This window comes from Oncorhynchus kisutch, linkage group LG4 (assembly GCF_002021735.2).
Source record: "Oncorhynchus kisutch isolate 150728-3 linkage group LG4, Okis_V2, whole genome shotgun sequence".
NCBI lineage: Eukaryota > Metazoa > Chordata > Actinopteri > Salmoniformes > Salmonidae > Oncorhynchus > Oncorhynchus kisutch.
The window spans coordinates 35,003,993-35,031,915 of record NC_034177.2 but is presented as its reverse complement, the minus strand read 5'-3'; the positions used below and the strand labels follow the sequence as shown (position 1 = coordinate 35,031,915).

The 27,923-nt window shown below is 43.8% G+C and overlaps 1 pseudogene; it reads left to right on the top strand.

Moving 5' to 3' along the window:
- Positions 1 to 1,034: 1,034 nt before the first annotated feature.
- LOC109888872 (WW domain-containing oxidoreductase-like) overlaps positions 1,035 to 27,923 on the top strand; it is a 261,956-nt pseudogene continuing 235,067 nt past the window's right edge.

The window sequence follows — 27,923 nt, the reverse complement described above, 5'->3', positions numbered from 1 at the left end:
TACATGTCTCCCTCTCAGTTATTAACAGCAACAGTTAGCTAGTTCGGATGCATATTCTATAGCCTGCCAACCGTTGACAATCAGCGCGTCACCCATTCGGATGCATATGCTATAGCCTGCCAACCGTTGACTATCAGCGCGTCACCCACCACTTTGCAATGTGAGTTTGAGGCAGTATAATTTTTTGAAACCTGAAAGCCATACTTTGTGAAATCATCCATAGATACGTGGAGGCAGTTCTTTTATAAAGACTTCCTCTTGCCATTAACCAGCATTTCTCTCCTGTTCTATTGGTTTTCATATGAACTTGCTTTCGTTGTCCAGAAGCCAAAGGCACAACCCTTGTCATATTAGCAACCGATCATAGTAGTTGCTATTAGATCCCCCCTCTTTCTAAATTTAACGGAGATCTTCATCTGTCACATATGGAACTGCTCGCATTTGGTGCGCGGTTTAGAACCGTGTTTTCCGCGATTGCATTTGGGCAAATGTTTCAAAATGACATTTTATTAGCGGCTTCATTACAGGAGTTGCATCTTCAATTATAGCCTGTTGACAGTAAAACGAAAGGCTTACTATTGTTGCATGTTTTCATTAAGCTCTTATTAATGAAAAATGCCCAGTCCTTGTATGCATGCATAGTATCAGAGAGGAAGAGGCGAAGCCAGAGGTTTCACTCGCCAAAATAAGTCCAATGCATTTCTATGAGTTTATTTTGGGCCTACGCACATTCTTTGGGCGGAAACATAAGCATCTCGTCATTATATACAGATCTCTGATAGTATTTTCTGTTGGTCAAGTTATTTTACCGTTTGGAAAAAATGTAACCGTTCGTTGAGGATGAGTAAATTGACTGACATTTGCATCCCTAGACCCAACCTAATGGGCCTAAGACTCACCAGATTTTTCTTATGGAACTGGGTGCACTTGAATGTTCATAGTGAGAGGTTAAAACACTGATAAATATAATTCTGCGATTGTAGAGTTATCCTTCTGTTAGGATGGCACTCCGTAACAGATATTGAGTTAATGGTATGAATCTTGCTTCTGAATGGCTTGAGGAGTCTAACAGGAGGGTTTTCTTCCCCACAGATCTACCATGTGGATGGGAGCAGGAGACAGACGATAAAGGACAGATCCTCTTTTCCTGATATCCTGAACAACTACTAAGCTAAGGGGTGGCAGTAAAAAATGAAAACAAGCACTTTATTTGACAGTACATACATTTACCAGGCATTTGCTAATAAATGACAAGGTAACATGATAATTACACAGTGACAACCTAATTACTTGTTTGTTTCTTTGGGATTCATTCCAATGAGCACCACTTCATATAAGAATGTACCAGAAAGTAGCAATTGTTTGTGCATTTCCTATTTAATACCAGGTAAATAGCAGTGGAAACTGGTGTAAAGTCTTTTGACCCATGGCTGTGAGCAGCCTATCTCTGCCCCACTGCCTGCCTGAGACTGTTCATGAGGCCTTGTTTCGGTAGAGAGAGACCTCTCAGAGCATGCTTACAACCACTTAGCTTAATCGTTATCGCAAGTTCATACAATATGAAACTTCCTCCCCGCCCCTCATTCTCTCTCTCCTTCATGCTCCCCTCTCCCTTTCCCCCTTCCCTAACAGTCACATTAACAAGAGGAATACCTACTTTGACCCACGGCAGGAATTCACGATGGAGGAAGTGCCGGTGAAGCCGAAGCGTTACGACAATAACACAGCAGCCCTGGAGATCCTGCAGGGTTGCAACCTCTCAGACAGGGTGGTCCTCATCACCGGGAGCAACTCTGACATCGGCGAGTTTTGCACTGTGTGTATGCAGTGCACATGTGTCTGTGTGTAATTAACTTACTGTATTTATGCCTTGATAGTTAGGAAGTGCACCTTCATTATTTCACCAGTAGGTGGGGGTATTGCACCACAGTATTTTTAGTCCAGTCCCGACAGTGCATCTGTCTTCCCCCTGCAAGCCAAAGCTTAATTGTATCTCTTTAAAACCAGGCATTCATCAACATTAACCTCCAAAATGATACACTTACACTGAACAAATCATTCCCAACATGATTACCCAACATGATTGTATTGAAGTTCATTAACTGAGCTGAATTGGGTGTCATTGTTAACTGTAATGAATGACGGCCATTTGTGGCGAGCAATTGCATGGCTCACTGTATAATGGCCCTGGAAACAAATGCATTTCCTCTTCATCTCTGTGTAAATTAGCACAAGTAGAAGCTATTCATCCACAGTCACCGTTTCAGTTGCAGGGAGATAACGGCAGCGCAAGGGAAATTAAACAAACATAAAATAGTTAATTGTCTTTATATTCAAATCATTCCTCTTCCTAAAGTTCTGGCTTTGCAAATGGAGTGAGTATATCACTAGAGATTGTTGTGAAACAGTGTTGTTGTTTTCAGATTTATAATGGTCAAGACTTCAGACTGACTGAACAGGAGAGGTTGCAGACTTTCTCAGCAATTAGCTTCCCACCCTTAATGACATTTTAATAGATATATATAACTTTGGGCCAGGGGTTCTGCACCACTGTCAAGTTTGTACCCGTTGTTCTTAAGAAGGAGCAAAACAACAAGGAAAACATAGTGTAGAACAAAATACAAAACTCTGGCTATCACGTTGAAGTCATTCGAGGGAAACAACTTTTACCACGTAAGAATGGACTAGTCAAATGCAAAAACATATAGGCCTACTGTCACAAAAGACCTATTTTCAACTGGATAAAGCTGATTTAGTTTATAGTCCTTTTCCAAGACACTTTCCAGTGAGTGAGATGGTGTTTGTTTGTTTTCTCCACAAGAGGGCACAGAAGCTCTTTTAGATGGAATGTGGCGATCAGAATAGTAAACTGAACTTTACACAGGTAGGTCCTTTTGTTTCTCTTAAAGGGGCAATCTGTGATTGGTACATCCATTTTTGGACCTATGAATTATTAATATATATACCCAGTACCTCTTGATGAATATAACTTATAAATGCTTAATGAGTTTAGTTTAACTGTTGTACCCCATCAGAACCCAAAATATAAGTCTGTTTTATTTGTTTTTGGTTTCTAAACTATTTAAATGTAAACAAACACTGTATAGCCTCAAAACATGGTTAAAACTATCATTTTGATATCATGAATGGTCAGTCCTTGTGTCCATAGTTCTATCTATGAATTTGAGTGGTTACATTTCTCTACCCCCATCCCTCAGCTGTTTACCAAATCAGTGGCTGGTGCCCTCGTTGTCATTGTTCGAACTGCAGATTGCCACTTTAAGATACAGAATATGTAATTTATCAAAAACACACTTTGATATTTTAACTATAGGTTTCGCTGTGGGTCCATTGATTCTGATTAACTGTGATGCATTGCGCCCTGTCTCTAGTTTATTTTCCTCAGTGACGGGGGTTTTAGTTTTCCAGTTCAAATTATCAAAAAGTATCAGACACAATTATAAACAAAATAACCCATTGATATTATTATTACTAATATTGTCTACAGTTCAATGTTTTTTCTGAAGTGTCAATGCCTAATGAACACACATTTACATGTGTCTTTATCCTCCACTTTTCTCCCAGTGTACTGTATATTCATTCATCTGCTACAATGAATAGTATGCCAATAGTAATTGCCACCAGTAGCGAGCTCTCTTGACATCCCCATGGCCTATGTGTGAAATGTGCTTATGCCAATTGTCTAGACACAGTGGGAATTTTAATTGCGTCAATAGTGTCCATTCATTTGGTCAAGGGAATTGTTTCAACAGGCAATACGTTGACATTTATTTTTCACTATAACGTTAGTGGGCTATTATTTAAATTACATGTTTCCATTTTACTGTGTTAATTTAGCTATTAATGCATGGGGAATGTACATATATGAGGCCATTTATGCCAGAAATGTAATGTGGTATGGTTTTGTGAACAAGCCTGAATAGGCGCTGGTAATATTGCTGGAAGGTGATACAGGACTGTGGTGCGTCTCATTAATGTGATCACTGTTCTGTATTCACAGCATTAGTCTTCTTTTCTCCCTTACCTCCTTTGTAATTTAAAAACTAGTAAGAACCCCTATTGTGTCTTTAATTGCAGTAATGGAAATGAATGGTCACTGTCTCTCTCTCTTTCCCCACCCCTCTCTCTCTCTCTCTCTCCCCCCCCCACCCCTCTCTCTCTCTCTCTGTCTCTCTCTCTCTGTCTCTCTCTCTCTGTCTCTCTCTCTTGCCCTCTCTCTCTCTCTCTCTCTCTCTCTCTCTCTCTCTCTCTCTCTCTCTCTCTCTCTCTCTCTCTCTCTCTCTCTCTCTCTCTCTCTCTCTCTCTCTCTCTCTCTTCCCCTCTCTCTGTCTCTCTCTGTGTGTGTAAAGGTAGTGTTCTCTAGCCCTCCGGTCCACCTGTATGTGTACCATTGATTCTGTAGTGACTGTGACCCTGACTCAAGCATCCCATCCATCCCCATTAATAGCCCTTGCTCTAGCCTTCATTATCCTCCATTCAACTAACTAACTCTACATAGTTACTGTAATTACAGGCCAAGGCTCCACTGTACTGCTTGTCTTTAAAGGGTAGGTAGCATAAACATATCCACATGTAACATGGATGCATACTATATGTAACATAGTATATCCATCAAAAGTCCCAATGCGAAGTTACACCTCACTTTTCTATTTTTCTAGTTATTACATAAAACCCGAAGAATGCCGTAGTCATGCCGGGAAAATGTTTTTGCTGGTCGTGACATTATATGGAGGACCTGGCAAGCCAGCCTATTCCCTGTAATGTAAACTCCAACAGAAATAACTTCAAGTGTAAAACATCAAATTCAACTAAATCATTTGCACTTATTAGTACTAATGCTTTTTCACTTATTAGTACTAATGCTTTTTCACTTATTAGTACTAATGCTTTTTCACTTATTAGTACTAATGCTTTTTCACTTATTAGTACTAATGCTTTTTCACTTATTAGTACTAATGCTTTTTCACTTATTAGTACTTATTAGCACTTAGGTTGCAGTCATTAAAACTCATTGTTCAACCACTCCACACATTTCTTGTTAACAAACTAATGTTTTGGCAAGTCAGTTAGGACATCTACTTTGTGCATGACACAAGTCATTTTTCCAACAATTGTTTACAGACTCATAATTTACTGTATCACAATTGCAGTGGGTCAGAAGTTTACATACACTAAGTTGACTGTGCCTTTAAACAGCTTGGATAATTCCAGAAAATTATGTCATAGCTTTAGAAGCTTCTGATAAGCTAATTGACATAATTTGAGTCAATTGGAGGTGTACTTGTGGATGTATTTCAAGGCCTACCTTCAAACTCAGTGCCTCTTTGCTTGACATCATGGGAAAATCGAAAGAAATCAACCAAGACCTCAGGGAAAAAAATTGTAGACCTCCACAAGTCTGGCCTGAAGGTATCACGTTCATCTGTACAAACAATAGTGTGCTTGTATAAACACCATGGGACCATGCAGCCGTCATACCACTCAGGAAGGAGACGCGTTCTGTCTCTTAGAGATTAACGTACTTTGGTGCAAAATGTGCAAATCAATCCCAGAACAACAGCAAAGGACCTTGTGAAGATGCTGGAGGAAACCGGTACAAAAGTATCTATATCCACAGTAAAACAAGTCCTATATCGACATAACCTGAAAGGCCGCTCAGCAAGGAAGAAGCCACTGCTCCAAAACCTCCTTAAAAAAGCCAGACTACTGTTTGCAACTGCACATGGGGACAAAGATCAAACTTTTTGGAGAAATGTCCTCTGGTCTGATGAAACAAAAATAGAACTGTTTGAACATAATGACCATCATTATGTTTGGAGGAAAAAGGTGGAGGCTTGCAAGCCGAAGAACACCATCCCAACCATGAAGCACGGGGGTGTCAGCATCATGTTGTGGGGGTGCTTTGCAGCAAGAGGGACTGGTGCACTTCACAAAATAGATGGCGTCATGAGGAAGGAAAATTGTGGATATATTGAGGCAACATCTCAAGACATCAATCAGGAAGTCAAAGCTTGGTCGCAAATGGGTCTTCCTAATGGACAATGACCCCAAGCATACTTCCAAAGTTGTGGCAAAATGGCTTGACAACAAAGTCAAGGTATTGGAGTGGCCATCACAAAGCCCTGACCTCAATCCTATTGAAAATTTGTGGGCAGAACTGAAAAAGCGTGTGCGAGTAAGGAGGCCTACAAACCTGACTCAGTTACACTAGCTCTGTCATTAGGAATGGGCCAACATTCACCCAACTTATTGTGGGAAGCTTTTGGAAGGCTACCTGAAACGTTTGACCCAAGTTAAACAATTTAAGGGCAATTCTACCAAATAATAATTGAGTGTGTGTAAACTTCTGACCCACTGGAAATGTGATGAAAGAAATAAAAGCTGAAATAAATAATTCTCTCTACTATTATTCTGACATTTCACATTCTTAAAATAAAGTGGTGATCCTAACTGACCTAAGACAGGGACTCTTTACTAGGATTAAATGTCAGGAATTGTGAAACTGAGTTTAAATGTATTTGGCTAAGGTGTATGTAAACGTCCGACTTCAACTGTATGTAGTAATCCAGAGAACAACACCACCTAGTCTAGCACAGGTAGGAACCCACAGGACACACACAAAAAAGCCAGCAGATATAAACTATAGAGAGCGGAGACTTACCGATTGACGGCTGAGTTAGCTACCAAAGAAGAGCCAAGGAGAGAGGGGCTTTAGAAGGAGAGGCCATTTCACAGGCCGAGGGAGAGTCAGATAATCCAATATAGTGAGGTAAATTCAAAGTAGATTGATTCCAGAGGCAATAATCCAGAGGCGGCATTGGGCACAGGAAACGAAGGGAAGCATCAACAAAAAGACAGAGATTGGAGGAAGGCTCCAGGCAGATTGAAATTATCACAACAGCAAAGTTAGTCAGCTATTGTAGCACGCTAGTACTAAGCCAAGGTTGAACAACTCTGGTTGCCTATTTCACAGAGAACAGGCCAAAAAGTTTACCAAACAAATTGGAGGATGAAAAATAAACGAAGAGCAGGCAGGTTAATTAACATTAAGAGCAGGCAGGAAAACATTTTTCACGTTCCTTTAGAGGCAAAGGCAAGCTTGCTGGTGCAGGAGAAGTCAGAGCAGCCGAGCAGGATCATGTGGCCCCCACATGTGGGAAATCTGATTGGTTGTTTACATCACACCTCCTTGTGATTGGTGGTTTGAAGCTCACCTCTGTCAACACTCGGTCTGCATGGCTAGTGGCTAACATTAGCCAGCTTGAGCTAGCTAACGCAGAGTAGATTTTCCATATGACGTTGATAAATAGTGCATTGCGGGTAGTTTAGAAGATCTCCAGAAATAATTTAATAAATATGTAAAACCGCAACAAGAAGGTAACCAGATCATGACTACAACCAAGTTACTAAGTCTTTGTGTTGTTACTTTGGTGAGTAAAAACTCATGCTTCCTATCCTTTAAAGAGCTACAGTCACTGGGAGCAGCAATGGAAAACTGGAGGGTAAACGCCAGTATACACAGTTTAACCACCTTTTGTTTTGCCTAACAGTTTAACCACCTTTTGTTTTGCCTAACAGTTTAACCATCTTTTGTTTTGCCTAACAGTTTAACCATCTTTTGTTTTGCCTAACAGTTTAACCATCTTTTGTTTTGCCTAACAGTTTAACCACCTTTTGTTTTGCCTAACAGTTTAACCATCTTTTGTTTTGCCTAACAGTTTAACCATCTTTTGTTTTGCCTAACAGTTTAACCATCTTTTGTTTTGCCTAACAGTTTAACCATCTTTTGTTTTGCCTAACAGTTTAACCATCTTTTGTTTTGCCTAACAGTTTAACCATCTTTTGTTTTGCCTAACAGTTTAACCATCTTTTGTTTTGCCTAACAGTTTAACCATCTTTTGTTTTGCCTAACAGTTTAACCACCTTTTGTTTTGCCTAACAGTTGAACCATCTTTTGTTTTGCCTAACAGTTTAACCATCTTTTGTTTTGCCTAACAGTTTAACCACCTTTTGTTTTGCCTAACAGTTTAACCATCTTTTGTTTTGCCTAACAGTTTAACCATCTTTTGTTTTGCCTAACAGTTTAACCACCTTTTGTTTTGCCTAACAGTTTAACCATCTTTTGTTTTGCCTAACAGTTTAACCATCTTTTGTTTTGCCTAACAGTTTAACCATCTTTTGTTTTGCCTAACAGTTTAACCATCTTTTGTTTTGCCTAACAGTTTAACCATCTTTTGTTTTGCCTAACAGTTTAACCACCTTTTGTTTTGCCTAACAGTTTAACCATCTTTTGTTTTGCCTAACAGTTTAACCATCTTTTGTTTTGCCTAACAGTTTAACCACCTTTTGTTTTGCCTAACAGTTTAACCATCTTTTGTTTTGCCTAACAGTTTAACCATCTTTTGTTTTGCCTAACAGTTTAACCACCTTTTGTTTTGCCTAACAGTTTAACCATCTTTTGTTTTGCCTAACAGTTTAACCATCTTTTGTTTTGCCTAACAGTTTAACCATCTTTTGTTTTGCCTAACAGTTTAACCACCTTTTGTTTTGCCTAACAGTTTAACCATCTTTTGTTTTGCCTAACAGTTTAACCATCTTTTGTTTTGCCTAACAGTTTAACCATCTTTTGTTTTGCCTAACAGTTTAACCATCTTTTGTTTTGCCTAACAGTTTAACCATCTTTTGTTTTGCCTAACAGTTTAACCATCTTTTGTTTTGCCTAACAGTTTAACCATTTTTTGTTTTGCCTAACAGTTTAACCATCTTTTGTTTTGCCTAACAGTTTAACCATCTTTTGTGTTGCCTAACAGTTTAACCATCTTTTGTGGAAAAATCCATCGAAAGTATGGGGAGCGTTACTTTCTTCAGTGCAACCGGTGATCAGTTTACCCACCATCAATATTGTTGTCACCTTAAAAAAAAAACTTTTATTACAAGTTTTATTTTTAGTTCTTCATAATACTAAACCTGCCAACTGTCAACACTTTGTCCTCTGCATGTTCACACCTGTTAAGGCTATTCTCATCCATACTGAACAATGTGACAGGTTCTGTTTCTATCATATCTTCACTACTGACAATAGAACATGTGAATGAGGCGAAGCATATATTTGTATGGAATATCTACATCCTTTCACAGTGTTATACGTGTGCGCTAGATACTCTGTAGGGCCTGTGTGTGCTCATGGGAGGAGTGTAGGTCTCTGGGGTGTCATGTTATTAACTTGATAATATGACATATGGTTTAGTAATGGTTAGTTATGGTCCTAGTGACCCTCTCTGTCTCACTACAGCAGGACTACATGCAACCCATCCATATCCATCAGGACAGGCTCCACAAAGAAGACTTCTGTAAAAGGATTATTGAATTCTTATTATTTTTTATCAGTTTGATTCATTTATTTTTAATTAAGATGTACGTTTAATTTCTAACATTTACTGAACATTTCATTTCACTGGGATAACATAGATTTTTTTTGTGTGCATGATTTGTGGTTTGATTTCAATTGGACATGAATCGCAAGATTTTATAGAGGACATTTTAGATTGCTGGTTTACTGTTGTGGTACTTTGTCTAAAGTTTCTGAACAACAAGCTGGGCTTAGAGTGTTGGAGTAGTAACCGGAAGGTTGCAAGTTCAAACCCCTGAGCTGACAAGGTACTGTCGTTCTGCCCCTGAACAGGCAGTTAACCCACTGTTCCTAGGCCGTCATTGAAAATAAGAATTTGTTCTTAACTGACTTGCCTAGTAAAATAAAGGTAAAAAAAAAAGCTGAGAATTGTATCTAAATAGCTTTCCCCAGTCGTGTGTGTGTGTGTGTGTGTGTGTGTGTGTGTGTGTGTGTGTGTGTGTGTGTGTGTGTGTGTGTGTGTGTGTGTGTGTGAGACCTGGGAAAGCCCCCTGTCTCATTCATGCTGTGAATTTCACAAGGTGTTGGTGGTGGATCAATGTCACAGTAAGAAGCAGAGAAGAGTTAGAAGGAGGGACAACTAGTGAATAACAAGGTATTAGAGAAATATGCTACATCTTTCAGTCCCTATCTCTGAACATCATTCCCTTAGTGTTTTAGGTCTTTAAATGTCATTTGTTATTCATGAAAGAGTGTCATTGTTCAGTGTTTGTGTTGATCCCTGTGTTGTGTGGATTATGAGCTAGGCCTGCTTTCTCCTCTCTCTGGAAGGACATATCACTAAACTGATGCAGCCAGTTGCGGAGCGGAGAGGAGGGAGGCTCAGTGTGCAGATTAAGCCCATAGCCAGGCTTTGTGATGGAGCATTAGATTGAGGCAGATTTGTCAAACATAACTGCCATTAAATTGGCAGCAAAGCCCTGGTATTTATTGCACCACTGCTGTTTGTGAATAAGGAACCCTTAAAGAGTGGCCCAGCCATGCGTTAAACCAACTGCTTGGTAAGGAGGGGATTCATTATTCATACTGGGATTGACTAGGAGGAAGTAGATGCATAAGAAGATGCTCCTGGAGACGGGGGCATGCAGCACAAGTTTGTAATGGGTGTGGGTCTGTGTGTGTGTGTGTGTGTATACACTGTATGTGTGCAAACAAGCTTGCGTGTATGTACACTTCTTCACTGTGGGACAATCTCTTGTGTAAAGTCCTCTGTCTCCTCCTTGGAGATAACTGGTGTTATTCTAACTGAGGAAATTGAGCTTTACAACAGGCATTTCATGTCCTCTCTGAGGAAGATGTTTATTGGCTTCATAATGAGAACCAGTTATGGTTGGTTAGTCAAATTATTCAACTTTATTAACCTTGGATCAAATTCACAATGCAGACCCAAACTGGTGTAACATGTGAGGGAATTGCGCTGGAGGCCAGGAGGGTTCGATAATGATTACAGCTCTAATATAATTGAACTGGAATGGTTAGAGAGAGGATGGAATACATATATGTGCTTAAAGCCCCTCAGTGGAATCAAATGAAAGGCTACTGGGTTATTGTGTGTAGTCAAGTAGTTTATAGACCCATGGGGTTTACAGTGTGGGGATGAGGAGATGAAAGCTACGGGAAGGGGAGGGCGGATTTTGATGACAGTGATTGTGTGTGTGTAACCCATTACCGTAGGGACAGGGTTGACCGGTGTTATTGGAGGCCATGATGAAGTCTGTCTGTGTGTGTAAAGGTAAAGTAAAGGTTGAGGTGACCAGTGTGATGGGAGGCCTTGATGAGAGATTGCGGTGGGAGTTGTAGGTGGTCACAGGGGGAGTGGGGAGGGGGCATGGAGGTGTGTGTGAAAGGCCATGCAATGTGGAGCATGAGGGGAGTGTGTGGGGCAAGGTGGGGATTAAGAGGGGCCAGGCCAGGGGTAATAGAAGCACTCCAGGCCTCTCAGTTGGAACAACTCACCCCTGGGCTGTAATTACAAACCATACATCCCACTTTTGGGGTGACACCACCTCCCTGGAACTAATGGAAGGGCTGCAGTTGGAATGTAGGAGAATTAGAGCGCTCATAAGAGCAGGTGTAGAGGAGGCGCCAATCTTTTTGAGAGGGAGGGAGGGAGAGAATCTGATTTGATTTTAGCTCTCTTTGCCCAAATCAACACAACTCATTTTACTTAAATGCTCCTTTGGACGCAGATGTAGAGTTGTTTTTCCATTTGCCAAATAAACAGGTTTACTGGTAATGATCTCATTAGGCTGAGCCAATACACCTATGTACGGAGGGAATACGGACAAACAGAGCGTTAAATCACACTCATTATCGGGGATATCAGGATGGCCAGGATCCTAATGTACCATGCAGAGCATCCACCCACTGGTTGATAGAGATTTCACACTGGTTATACAGTACAGTAGTAATACACTGTTATAATGTTGGAGGCTGTGAATCTCTGGTCCTCATTCGCTGGTAGTCTGGATTATGAGCACTTTTAAGGAAACTTCTCCATTGAGAATTCTTTTTAATCATGAAGTAGGCTTCATCCGGGTCTGGGTAACCAGCCAGAAAAATGTGCTTTGTGTTTCCCTCTAAACGCTTGCTGAGGAGTATTACATGGCCTCTTTTTATCCCTGAGTAGAACACACCTCAGCCTGACCTCCTGTCATGTTCTACAGTCTGGGTGCCACGCTAAATAACCTCCCCCGTTGTTCACCTGACCAGGAACTAATCTCGGCACCAAGGGAAACACAGGCGTGAGGGTGGGAAGCCTCTGTAAACCAACGTCATTCTCGTTATTTCACAATTAATGTCAAATCCTTGTTATTTGTCATGAGGAAAACACAGCTCCCTCGCCCATGTTGTTGTTGTTGCTGCCAAATTCTAATTTGTACTCCATTATGGAAAACACTGGTGTCGATTAATTTCACTTTCATGCTTGGTACACACAACAAGTGAGTGTGAGGTGGCGTTGTTTACCCAGCTGCCAGTGTTCTTGTTCAATTTAGACAGGATGGAATAATCGTTGTTTAAGCTGTAGCATGCATGCCTGCCTGCCCTCCTGTTCTGATTGCTGTTTATAATTTGTAAGTTTAAGTCCAACCTTGGGTTTGTTGCTTTCCGGTTCTTTGTTTAACGTAAATCAGATATTGTTTGAGAAGCGTTGACATTTTATGCAATGATTCTCACATTGTATTTCAACTGCAGGGGAGGGGGGATAGATAGAGTACACTTGGTATGTAAGTATGCCTGTTGAAACACTTTTTCAAAAGTGTTTATCTACTATTTTTATCCAAACGTCAGAGTGCAACTCTTCCACTTCTTTCATCTAGTTATTATTGTGAGGGGACCATTAGCACGGGCAGCGCTCTCTCTCTCTTACTCCTAGTAAGGTGTCATATGATTTAATTCCATGCTTCAGTTGTCAGAGAGCCCCTCCAATCCCACTCCAATTTACAGTTTTAATAGATATTACTATTTAACACTCCACTCACAATTAGGCCTCCTAGTTCTCCACTTAATGAAAATCAGATTAAGACCTAATCTAATTACCGGTTGGTTTTAATCCATGCTGGCTGTGATACTGGCTGTCTGCTGTGCCTCCTCTCAGCTCCTCTCCGCCACAACCACTTAGTGTGCACAAACCTGCCCTATCGGTCTGTCACTCACCACTACGCGTGTGTGTGTGTCTGTTTCTGTTTATTAAAGATGTGTAAATGAGTAGATACGGAACGGTTTATTGAACACTGTTAATATCAACTTCTTAACAAGAAATAAATATATGATTTAAGGAAAAGTTAATCTTGTAAATGAATTCTACCTCTGGGTTGAAATGACCCATTTAGACTGGCAACTTGGAAAATAACTTCCGTCCCTATCTTGTTTTTTTTGTTAGTTTTATCGTGACTACATGAGTTGGATAAATCCAGTTCCTATCAGAACAACTTTTGATGTCATAAATGTTCTTATCAGCCAGTCTTTGAAGTGCTAGAATATCACACCAAGGTTTGATATGAAAGTTCTTCTCAAGTCATTTGAATGGTTGTGATTTTCTAGTTGTCTTCTCTATAACTTCAGTTGTTAACCATATCTTCAACATCATTGTTTTTATGACTAGTACAATTGATACTGTATTACCACTCCAACCAATCTGAATCTCCATGTTTCTCCCAGTACAGTCAGTGGGTAGTGATACCTTCTGAGATGTCTTGTGGTTGGTTTCCTATATCTGTATTGGGGACTAGCGGGTGAAGCCCTGAACCACATTAATTCAATCAGTGTCATCACTTCACAGAGACATGATTAACTTTCCCCAGTAGACCCTTTGGCTCCCTCCTCAGTGATATAAATTATATGCAACATAGATATGGATTCTAACCCATCTTTTACCCCTTCACAGTCAACTGCCCTGAGTATCTCCACATTATCTCCCAAAATAACTCATCTTTAAAGCATTACTCTGTCTCCCTCCCTCCCTCTCTCTCCCTTTCTCTCTCTTTTCTCCCTCCCTCCCTCCCTCCCTCCCTCCCTCCCTCCCTCCCTCCCTCCCTCCCTCCCTCCCTCCCTCCCTCCCTCCCTCCCTCCCTCCCTCCCTCCCTCCCTCCCTCCCTCCCTCCTCTCCTCTCTGTGTGTAGGTTTTGAGACAGCCAAGTCGTTTGCCCTCCATGGGGTCCATGTGATCCTGGCCTGTAGAAACATCTCCAAGGCTAGCTAGCATGTCAGCCTCATACAGCTGCTGGAGCTTTATTAACCTACACATACAGTACACACTGATGGAGCTTTATTAACCTATACATACAGTACACACTGATGGAGCTTTATTAACCTACACATACACTACACACTGATGGAGCTTTATTAACCTACACATACAGTACACACTGATGGAGCTTTATTAACCTATACATACACACTGATGGAGCTTTATTAACCTACACATACACACTGATGGAGCTTTATTAACCTACACATACACTACACACTGATGGAGCTTTATTAACCTACACATACACTACACACTGATGGAGCTTTATTAACCTACACATACACACTGATGGAGCTTTATTAACCTACACATACACTACACACTGATGGAGCTTTATTAACCTACACATACACACTGATGGAGCTTTATTAACCTACACATACACTACACACTGATGGAGCTTTATTAACCTACACATACACACTGATGGAGCTTTATTAACCTACACATACACACTGATGGAGCTTTATTAACCTACACATACACTACACACTGATGGAGCTTTATTAACCTACACACTGATGGAGCTTTATTAACCTACACATACACACTGATGGAGCTTTATTAATCTACACATACAGTACACACTGATGGAGCTTTATTAACCTACACATACAGTACACACTGATGGAGCTTTATTAACCTACACTTACAATACACACGGATGGAGCTTTATTAACCTACACATACAGTACACACTGATGGAGCTTTATTAACCTACACATACAGTACACACTGATGGAGCTTTATTAACCTACACATACAGTACACATGTAACGGTGTTCTTCGTTTGTAGAAGGAAGAGAGTCGGACCGAAATGCAGCGTGGTGGTTACTCATGTCTTTAATGAAGAAAAAACGGAACAATACGTGAAATAACTAATAAATACAAAAACAACAAACGGAACGTGAAACCTAATACAGCCTATCTGGTGAACACTACACAGAGACAGGAACAATCACCCACGAAATACAAAGTGAAACTCAGGCTACCTAAATATGGTTCCCAATCCGAGACAAGGAGAATCACCTGTCTCTGATTGAGAACCGCCTCAGGCAGCCAAGCCTATACTAGACACACCCCTAATCAACCACAATCCCAATGCCTACAAAAACCCCAATAAGACAATACAATAACCCCATGTCACACCCTGGACTGAACAAATAATTAAAGAAAACACAAACTACTAAGACCAAGGCGTGACAGAACCCCCCCCCCCCTAAGGTGCGGACTCCCGGACGCACCTCAAAACCATAGGGAGGGTCCGGGTGGGCGTCTGTCCATGGTGGCGGCTCCGGCTCGGGACGTGGACCCCACTTCATAAATGTCCTAGTTCCTCCCCTTCGCATCCTGGGATAATCCACCCTCGCCGCCGACCATGGCCTAATAGTCCTCACCCAGAACCCCACAGAACTGAGGAGCAGCTCGTGACTGAGGGGCAGCTCGGGACTGAGGCAGCTCGGGACTGAGGGGCAGCTCGGGACTGAGGGGATGCTCGGGACTGAGGGGAAGCTCGGGACTGAGGGGAAGCTCGGGACTGAGGGGCAGCTCGGGACTGAGGGGCAGCTCGGGACTGAGGGGCAGCTCGGGACTGAGGGGCAGCTCGGGACTGAGGGGCAGCCCGGAACTGAGAGGAAGCCCAGTACTGAGAGGAAGCCCAGTACTGAGATGAAGCTCAGGTAGGTAGTAGGCTCCGGTAGATCCTGGCTGGCTGGCGGATCTGGAAGATTCAGGTTGACTAGCAGATCTGGAAGACTCTGGTTGACTAGCAGATCTGGAAGATTCTGGTTGACTAGCAGATCTGGAAGATTCTGGTTGACTAGCAGATCTGGAAGATTCTGGTTGACTAGCAGATCTGGAAGATTCTGGTTGACTGGCAGATCCTGGCTGACTGGCGGATCCTGGCTGACTGGCGGATCCTGGCCGACTGGCAGATCCTGGCTGACTGGCCCTTCTGGCGGATCCTGGAAGACTGGTGGATCCTGGCCGACTGGCACTTCTGGCGGATCCTGGCTGACTGGCACTTCTGGCGGATCCTGGCAGACTGGTGGATCCTGGCTGACTGGTGACGCTGGGCAGACTGGCGACGCTGGGCAGACTGGCGACGCTGGGCAGACTGGCGACGCTGGACAGACTGGGGGCACTGGCGGCGCTGGGCAGACTGGCGGCACTGGCGGCGCTGGGCAGACTTGCGGCTCCTTGCAGACTGACAGCTCCTTGCAGACTGGCAGCTCCTTGCAGACTGGCAGCTCCTTGCAGACTGGCAGCTCCTTGCAGACTGACATCTCTGGCTGCTTCATGTAGACTGACAGCTCTGGCTGCTCCATGCAGACTGACATCTCTGGCTGCTCCATGCAGACTGACATCTCTGGCTGCTCCATGCAGACTGACAGCTCTGGCTGCTCCATGCAGACTGACATCTCTGGCTGCTCCATGCAGACTGACAGCTCTGGCTGCTCCATGCAGACTGACAGCTCTGGCTGCTCCATGCAGACTGACAGCTCTGGCTGCTCCATGCAGACTGACAGCTCTGGCTGCTCCATGCAGGCTGACAGCTCTGGCTGCTCCATGCAGGCTGACAGCTCTGGCTGCTCCATGCAGGCTGACAGCTCTGGCTGCTCCATGCAGGCTGACATCTCTGGCTGCTCCATGCAGACTGACAGCTCTGGCTGCTCCATGCAGACTGACAGCTCTGGCTGCTCCATGCAGGCTGGCAGGCTCTGGCTGCGCTAAACAGGCGGGAGGCTCCGGCAGCGCTGGAGAGGAGAAAGGCTCTGGCTGCGCTAAACAGGCGGGAGACTCCAGCAGCGCAGGAGAGGAGGAAACCGTTGGCTGCGCTGAACAGGCGAGGCGCACTGAAGGCCTGGTGCGTGGTGCTGGAACTGGTGGTACTGAACCGAGGACACGCACAGGAAGCCTGGTGCGGGGAGCTGCTACCGGAGGACTGGAGTGTGGAGGTGGCACAGGATGGGCTAGACCGTGAAGGCGTACTGGAGATCTTGAGAGCAGTGTTGGCACAGGACGTGCAAGGCTAGGGATGTGCACAAGAGGCCTGGTGCGTGAGGCTGGCACCAACTTCACCAGCCGACTAACACGCACCTCAGGACGAGTATGGAGCGCTAACCCAGGTGCCATCAAATCCCCAACACGTTCCGTCGGGCGAATTCCATGCAAAAAGCACCAACACAGCAACTCCCTCATTTCTCTCTCATCCAATTTCCCCATTAACTCCTTCACAGTCTCTGTTTCGCTCACCTCCAACACCGGCTCTGGTTCTGGTCTCCTCCTTGGCTCCTCACGATAAACAGGGAGAGTTGGCTCAGGTCTATCTCCTGACTCAGCCACTCTCCCTCTGAGCCCCCCCCAATACATTTTTTGGGGTGACTCTCGGGTTTAGCTCTGCGCCGCCGTGTCTGTTTCTCTAACTCCATTCGCCTATAGCCCTCTTCGCACTGCTCTAGCGAATCCCAGGTGGGCTCAGGCACTCTCTCTGGGTCGGCCGCCCACCTGTCTATTTCATCCCACGTCGTATACTCCATGCTTCTGCTGTCCATAACTTCCTCATAACAGCGTCTCGTAAGTACCTCCTGTTGTCGCTGCCTGTAACCACGCCACTCGGTCCGTGTGTGGTGGGTGATTCTGTAACGGCGTTCTTCGTTTGTAGAAGGAAGAGAGTCGGACCGAAATGCAGCGTGGTGGTTACTCATGTCTTTAATGAAGAAAAAACGGAACGATACGTGAAATAACTAATAAATACAAAAACAACAAACGGAAAATGAAACCTAATACAGCCTATCTGGTGAACACTACACAGAGACAGGAACAATCACCCACGAAATACAAAGTGAAACTCAGGCTACCTAAATACGGTTCCCAATCCGAGACAAGGAGAATCACCTGTCTCTGATTGAGAACCGCCTCAGGCAGCCAAGCCTATACTAGACACACCCCTAATCAACCACAATCCCAATGCCTACAAAAACCCCAATAAGACAATACAATAACCCCATGTCACACCCTGGCCTGAACAAATAATTAAAGAAAACACAAACTACTAAGACCAAGGCGTGACAACACACTGATGGAGCTTTATTAACCTACACATACACACTGATGGAGCTTTATTAACCTACACATACAGTACACACTGATGGAGCTTTATTAACCTACACATACACACTGTTGGAGCTTTATTAACCTACACATACAGTACACACTGATGGAGCTTTATTAACCTACACATACAGTACACACTGATGGAGCTTTATTAACCTACACATACAGTACACACTGATGGAGCTTTATTAACCTACACATACAGTCCACACCGATGGAGCTTTATTAACCTACACATACACTACACACTGCTGGAGCTTTATTAACCTTGTTACGCACGCCTCTATGAAGAGGGAACGCAACACCCTGCTACAACTAAACTCTCCGTGAAGTGAAAAAGGTATGGACTGTAGGTGCGAGTAAGGATGACAACATGCATAATGTGGAACCGTTTACAAGGACTTTATTCCTTTAAACGGTAATATGGGGAAAAGGGGCTGGACGGAACCAAAGCAAAGAAAGTAAATCTCAAAGCCCCCCCCTCTCCTATCTTACCTGCCTACCCACTACTTACCTAATTTAGCACCACCTGGTGCCCTAACCAAAATACAAGGGGTGGTCCGCCCAGGTCTTACCTAGTGTGCCTAGACAGCGAATATGCTACGGGTATATGTATGCCCGCGGGCCTCTTGCCTAAACACTCCCAAGGTGCCTTCCCCTTCCCCCCTGGGAACAAATGAAACAGAATATAAAACAATTTCACAAACAAACTAAGAAACAAAGGACATCAAATAAGCTCTATCTGAGCAACAAACTCACAGAACATACCACTTTCCAGCAATGTACTCCCAGCAAAATCAACCTCTATCACAATCAATCTCAGCAATCCCTACCTCCAGCAAAATCTCTACCTCCAAAAAGATCTCTCTGCAAAAAGATCTCTCTGCAAAAAGATCTCTCTGCAAAAAGATCTCTCTGCAAAAAGATCTCTCTGCAAAAAGATCTCTCTGCAAAAAGATCTCCCTCCTGAACAGAACACTGGCTTTTATATAGCTTCAGAAGGAATGGGTAATTGTAGACAGCTGCGTCTTGACGAGGGGGCGGGGTCTGCTCTCCAATTAGCCCTGGAGTCGACCAATCAGCTGCTTGAGGGATTTCAGGAAGCCATTTCCTAAAATAAACACATGTAAATTCACAAACTACAACACATAATCTGGGGAACGTAACAACCTACACATACAGTACACACTGATGGAGCTTTATTAACCTACACATGCAGTACACACTGATGGAGCTTTATTAACCTACACATACAGTACACACTGATGGAGCTTTATTAACCTACACATACACTACACACTGATGGAGCTTTATTAACCTACACATACAGTACACACTGATGGAGCTTTATTAACCTACACCTACACACTGATGGAGCATTATTAACCTACACATACACACTGATGGAGCTTTATTAACCTACACATACACACTGATGGAGCTTTATTAACCTAGGCATACAGTACACACCGATGGAGCTTTATTAACCTACACATACACACTGATGGAGCTTTATTAACCTACACATACACACTGATGGAGCTTTATTAACCTACACATACACACTGATGGAGCTTTATTAACCTACACATACACACTGATGGAGCTTTATTAACCTACACATACACACTGATGGAGCTTTATTAACCTACACATACAGTACACACTGATGGTGTCACGCCCTGGTCTAAGTATTTTGTGTTTTTCTTCATGTATTGGGTCAGGCCAGGGTGTGGCATGGAGTTTTTGTATTGTGGTGTGTTTTGTCTTGGGGTTTTGGTGTGTTTGTATTTGGGATTGTAGCTAGTGGGGTTATCTAGCAAAGTCTATGGCTGTCTGGAGTGGTTCTCAATCAGAGGCAGGTGCTTATCGTTGTCTCTGATTGGGAACCATATTTAGGCAGCCATATTCTTTGAGGTTGTCGTGGGTGATTGTCCTTAGTGTCTTTGTTCCTGTCGCTGTATTTAGTTGACAAGTATAGGCTGTTTCGGTTTTCATTTACATTTATTGTTTTGTGTTTATTTGTATTTACGTTTGTTTTCATTAAACATGGATCGCAATCTACATGCTGCAGTTTGGTCCGACTCTCCTTCACCACACCTAGAAAGCCGTTACAGAATCACCCACCACCAACGGACCAAGCAGCGTGTTAACAGGCAGGAGCCACAGGAGAGGCAACAGAGGCAGCAGCAGCAGGAGCAGCAGCAGCAGCTGCAGTGGGAGAGGCTGCACCACCTGGAGAAATGGACATGGGAGGAAGAACTGGACGGTAAAGGACCCTGGGCTCAGCCTGGAGAATATCGCTGCCCCAAGGAAGAACTGGAGGCGGCGAAAGCTGAGAGGCGCAGATATGAGGAGGCAGCACGGCGTAGCGGATGGAAGCCTGAGAATCAGCCCCAAATATTTCTTGGGGGGGGGGGGGGCTCAGGGAGAGTGTGGCAGAGTCAGGAGTCAGACCTGAGCCAACTCTCCCTGTTTATCGTGAGGAGCCAAGGAGGAGACCAGAACCAGAGCCGGTGTTGGAGGTGAGCGAAACAGAGACTGTGAAGGAGTTAATGGGGAAATTGGAGGAGAGAGAAATGAGGGAGTTGCTGTGTTGGTGCTTTTTGCATGGAATTCGCCTGACGGAACGTGTTGGGGATTTGATGGCACCTGGGTTAGCGCTCCATACTCGTCCTGAGGTGCGTGTTAGTCGGCTGGTGAAGTTGGTGCCAGCCTCACGCACCAGGCCTCCTGTGCACATCCCTAGCCTTGCATGTCCTGTGCCAACACTGCTCTCAAGATCTCCAGTGCGCCTTCACGGTCTAGCCCATCCTGTGCCACCTCCACACTCCAGTCCTCCGGTAGCAGCTCCCCGCACCAGGCTTCCTGTGCGTGTCCTCGATCCAGTACCACCAGTTCCAGCACCATGCACCAGGCCTTCAGTGCACCTCGCCTGTTCAGCGCAGCCAGCGCTTTTCTCCTCTCCTGCGCTGCTGGAGTCTCCTGCCTGTTTAGCGCAGCCAGAGCCTTCCTCCTCTACAGCGCTGCCGGAGTCTCCCGCCTGTTCAGCGCAGCCAGAGCTGCCAGCCTGCATGGAGAAGCCAGAGCTGCCAGCCTGCATGGAGCAGCCAGAGCTGTCAGTCTACATGGAGCAGCCAGAGCTGCCAGTCTGCATGAAGCAGCCAGAGCTGTCAGTCTGCATGGAGCTGCCAGTCTGCATGGAGCAGCCAAAGCTGTCAGTCTACATGAAGCAGCCAGAGCTGCCAGTCTGCAAGGAGCTGCCAGTCTGCAAGGAGCTGTCAGTCTGCAAGGAGCTGTCAGTCTGCAAGTAGCCGCCAGTCTGCCCAGCGCCGTCAGTGCCGCCAGTCTGCCCAGCGCCGCCAGTGCCCCCAGTCTGCCCAGCGTCGCCAGTCTGCCCAGCATCGCCAGTCTGCCCAGCGTCGCCAGTCTGTCAGGATCAGTTAGATCCACCAGTCAGCCAGGATCCGCCAGAAGTGCCAGTTGGCCAGGATCTGCCAGTACTGCCAGTCGGCCAGGATCTGCCAGTCGGCCAGGATCTGCCAGTCGGCCAGGATCCGCCAGTCGGCCAGGATCTGCCAGTCAGCCAGGATTCGCCAGTCTGCCAGGATCCGCCAGTCAGCCAGGATCCACCAGTCAGCCAGGATCCACCAGTCTTCCAGGATCCGCCAGAGGTGCCAGTCGGCCAGGATCTGCCAGTAGTGCCAGTCGGCCAGGATCTGCCAGTCGGCCAGCATCTGCCAGTCAGCCAGCATCCGCCAGTCAGCCAGGATCCACCAGTCTTCCAGGATCCGCCAGAGGTGCCAGTCGGCCAGGATCTGCCAGTAGTGCCAGTCGGCCAGCATCCGCCAGTCGGCCAGCATCCGCCAGTCAGCCAGGATCCGCCAGTCAGCCAGGATCCGCCAGTCAGCCAGGATCTGCCAGATCTGCTAGTCAGCCAGGATCCGCCAGTCAGCCAAGATCTGCCGGAACCACCAGCCAGCCAGGATCTGGTAGATCCATCAACCTGCCTGAGCTTCCTCTCACTCCTGAGCTTTCTCTCACTCCTGAGCTTTCTCTCACTCCTGAGCTTTCTCTCACTCCTGAGCTTTCTCTCACTCCTGAGCTTTCTCTCACTCCTGAGCTTTCTCTCACTCCTGAGCTTTCTCTCACTCCTGAGCTTTCTCTCACTCCTGAGCTTTCTCTCACTCCGAGCTGTCCTACAGTCCCGATCTACTCCTCAGTCCAGTGGGGTTCTGGGTGAGGACTACTAGGCCATGGTCGGCGGCGAGGGTGGTCTATCCAGGGACGCGAGGAGAGGGGACTAAGACATTGACTGGGTGGGTTCCACGTCCCGCGCCGGAGCCGCCACCATGGACAGACGCCCACCCGGACCCTCCCTATTGTTTTGAGGTGCGTTCGGGTGTCCGCACCTTAGAGGGGGGGTTCTGTCACGCCCTAGTCTAAGTATTTTGTGTTTTTCTTCATGTATTGGGTCAGGCCAGGGTGTGGCATGGAGTTTTTGTATTGTGGTGTGTTTTGTCTTGGGGTTTTGGTGTGTATGTATTTGGGATTGTAGCTAGTGGGGTTATCTAGCAAAGTCTATGGCTGTCTGGAGTGGTTCTCAATCAGAGGCAGGTGCTTATCGTTGTCTCTGATTGGGAACCATATTTAGGCAGCCATATTCTTTGAGTTTGTCGTGGGTGATTGTCCTTAGTGTCTTTGTTCCTGTCGCTGTATTTAGTTGACAAGTATAGGCTGTTTCGGTTTTCATTTACATTTATTGTTTTTTGTTTATTTGTATTTACGTTTGTTTTCATTAAACATGGATCGCAATCTACATGCTGCAGTTTGGTCCGACTCTCCTTCACCACACCTAGAAAGCCGTTACAGATGGAGCTTTATTAACCTACACATACACACTGATGGAGCTTTATTAACCTACACATACACACTGATGGAGCTTTTTTTAACCTACACATACACACTGATGGATCTTTATTAACCTACACATACACACTGATGGAGCTTTATTAACCTACACATACACACTGATGGAGCTTTATTAACCTACACCTACACACTGATGGAGCTTTATTAACATACACATACAGTACACACTGATGGAGCTTTATTAACCTACACATACAGTACACACTGATGGAGCTTTATTAACCTACACATACACACTGATGGAGCTTTATTAACCTACACATACACACTGATGGAGCTTTATTAACCTACACATACACTACACACTGATGGAGCTTTATTAACCTACACATACACACTGATGGAGCTTTATCAACCTACACACACACACTGATGGAGCTTTATTAACCTACACATACAGTACACACTGATGGAGCTTTATTAACCTACACATACAGTACACACTGATGGAGCTTTATTAACCTACACATACACACTGATGGAGCTTTATTTACCTACACATACACTACACACTGATGGAGCTTTATTAACCTACACATACACTACACACTGATGGAGCTTTATTAACCTACACATACAGGACACACTGATGGAGCTTTATTAACCGACACATACAGTACACACTGCTGTAGCTTTATTAACCTACACATACAGTACACACTAATGGAGCTTTATTAACCTACACATACAGTACACACTGATGGAGCTTTATTAACCTACACATACACACTGATGGAGCTTTATTAACCTACACATACACTACACACTGATGGAGCTTTATTAACCTACACATACTGTAACGGCTTTCTTCTATCTCCTCCTCGGACGAGGAGGTGTAGCAAGGATCGGACCAAAATGCAGCGTGGCTATTGCAATCCATGTTTATTCAATAATAAAGAAACACGAACTTACAATAAACGTAATGTGAAAACCGAAACAGCCCTATCTGGTGCAAACACAAAGACAGGAACAATCACCCACGAAAACACTCACAGAATATGGCTGCCTAAATATGGTTCCCAATCAGAGACAACGATAATCACCTGACTCTGATTGAGAACCGCCTCAGGCAGCCATAGACTACATAGACACCCCACAAAACCCCTAAGACAAAAACACACCACAATAACCCATGTCACACCCTGGCCTGACCAAATAATTAAAGAAAACACAAAATACTAAGACCAAGGCGTGACACATACACACTGATGGAGCTTTATTAACCTACATATACACACTGATGGAGCTTTATTAACCTACACATACAGTACACACTGATGGAGCTTTATTCACCTACGCATACACACTGATGGAGCTTTATTAACCTGCACATACAGTACACACTGATGGAGCTTAATTAACCTACACATACAGTCCACACTGATGGAGCTTTATTAACCTACACATACACACTGATGGAGCTTTATTAACCTACACATACACACTGATGGAGCTTTATTAACCTACACATACAGTACACACTGATGGAGCTTTATTAACCTACACATACACTACACACTGATGGAGCTTTATTAACCTACACATACAGTACACACTGATGGAGCTTTATTAACCTAGACATACACACTTCTGGAGCTTTATTAACCTACACATACACACTGATGGAGCTTTATTAACCTACACATACAGCACACACTGATTCAGCTTCATTAACCTACACATCCACACTGCTGGAGCTTTATTAACCTACACATCCACACTGCTGGAGCTTTATTAACCTACACATACACTACACACTGATGGAGCTTTATTAACCTACACATACAGTACACACTGATGGAGCTTTATTAACCTACACATACAGTACACACTGATGGAGCTTTATTAACATACACATACAGTCCACACTGATGGAGCTTTATTAACCTACACATACAGTCCACACTGATGGAGCTTTATTAACCTACACATACACACTGATGGAGCTTTATTAACCTACACATACAGTCCACACTGATGGAGCTTTATTAACCTACACATACACACTGATGGAGCTTTATTAACCTACACATACACACTGATGGAGCTTTATTAACCTACACATACACACTGATGGAGCTTTATTAACATACACATACAGTACACACTGATGGAGCTTTATTAACCTACACATACACTACACACTGATGGAGCTTTATTAACCTACACATACACACTGATGGAGCTTTATTAACATACACATACAGTACACACTGATGGAGCTTTATTAACCTACACATACACACTGATGGAGCTTTATTAACCTACACATACAGTACACACTGATGGAGCTTTATTAACCTACACATACACACTGATGGAGCTTTATTAACATACACATACAGTCCACACTGATGGAGCTTTATTAACCTACACATACAGTACACACTGATGGAGCTTTATTAACCTACACATACACACTGATGGAGCTTTATTAACATACACATACAGTCCACACTGATGGAGCTTTATTAACCTACACATACACTACACACTGATGGAGCTTTATTAACCTACACATACACACTGATGGAGCTTTATTAACCTACACATACACTACACACTGATGGAGCTTTATTAACCTACACATACACACTGATGGAGCTTTATTAACATACACATACAGTACACACTGATGGAGCTTTATTAACCTACACATACACACTGATGGAGCTTTATTAACCTACACATACACACTGCTGGAGCTTTATTAACATACACATACACACTGCTGGAGCTTTATTAACCTACACATACAGTACACACTGATGGAGCTTTATTCACCTACGCATACACACTGATGGAGCTTTATTAACCTGCACATACAGTACACACTGATGGAGCTTAATTAACCTACACATACAGTCCACACTGATGGAGCTTTATTAACCTACACATACACACTGATGGAGCTTTATTAACCTACACATACACACTGATGGAGCTTTATTAACCTACACATACAGTACACACTGATGGAGCTTTATTAACCTACACATACACTACACACTGATGGAGCTTTATTAACCTACACATACAGTACACACTGATGGAGCTTTATTAACCTACACATACACTACACACTGATGGAGCTTTATTAACGGCAGCGTAGCCTAGTGGTTAGAGCATTGGACTAGTAACCGGAAGGTTGCAAGTTCAAACCCCCGAGCTGACAAGGTACAAATCTGTCGTTCTGCCCCTGAACAGGCAGTTAACCCATTGTTCCCAGGCCGTCATTGAAAATAAGAATATGTTCTTAACTGACTTGCCTGGTTAAATAAAGGTAAAATTAAAAAAAATATATATATATTAATAAATTAAATTAACCTACACATACAGTACACACTGATGGAGCTTTATTAACCTACACATACAGTACACACTGATGGAGCTTTATTAACCTACACATACACACTGATGGAGCTTTATTAACCTACACATTCAGTACACACTGAAGGAGCTTTATTAACCTACACATACAGTACACACTGAAGGAGCTTTATTAACCTACACATACACACTGATGGAGCTTTATTAACCTACACATACACACTGATGGAGCTTTATTAACCTACACATACACACTGATGGAGCTTTATTAACCTAGGCATACAGTACACACTGAAGGAGCTTTATTAACCTACACATACAGTACACACTGATGGAGCTTTATTAACCTACACATACACACTGATGGAGCTTTATTAACCTACACATACAGTACACACTGATGGAGCTTTATTAACCTACACATACACACTGATGGAGCTTTATTAACCTACACATACAGTACACACTGATGGAGCTTTATTAACCTACACATACAGTACACACTGATGGAGCTTTATTAACCTACACATACAGTACACACTGATGGAGCATTATTAACCTACACATACAGTACACACTGATGGAGCTTTATTAACCTACACATCCACACTGCTGGAGCTTTATTAACCTACACATACAGTACACACTGATGGAGCTTTATTCACCTACGCATACACACTGATGGAGCTTTATTAACCTGCACATACAGTACACACTGATGGAGCTTAATTAACCTACACATACAGTCCACACTGATGGAGCTTTATTAACCTACACATACAGTACACACTGATGGAGCTTTATTAACCTAGACATACAGTACACACTGATGGAGCTTTATTAACCTAGACATACAGTACACACTGAAGGAGCTTTATTAACCTACACATACACACTGATGGAGCTTTATTAACCTACACATACACACTGATGGAGCTTTATTAACCTACACATACACACTGATGGAGCTTTATTAACCTACACATACACACTGATGGAGCTTTATTAACCTACACATACACACTGATGGAGCTTTATTAACCTACACATACACACTGATGGAGCTTTATTAACCTAAACATACACACTGATGGAGCTTTATTAACCTACACATACACACTGATGGAGCTTTATTAACCTACACATACAGTACACACTGATGGAGCTTTATTAACCTACACATACACTACACACTGATGGAGCTTTATTAACGGCAGCGTAGCCTAGTGGTTAGAGCATTGGACTAGTAACCGGAAGGTTGCAAGTTCAAACCCCCGAGCTGACAAGGTACAAATCTGTCGTTCTGCCCCTGAACAGGCAGTTAACCCATTGTTCCCAGGCCGTCATTGAAAATAAGAATAT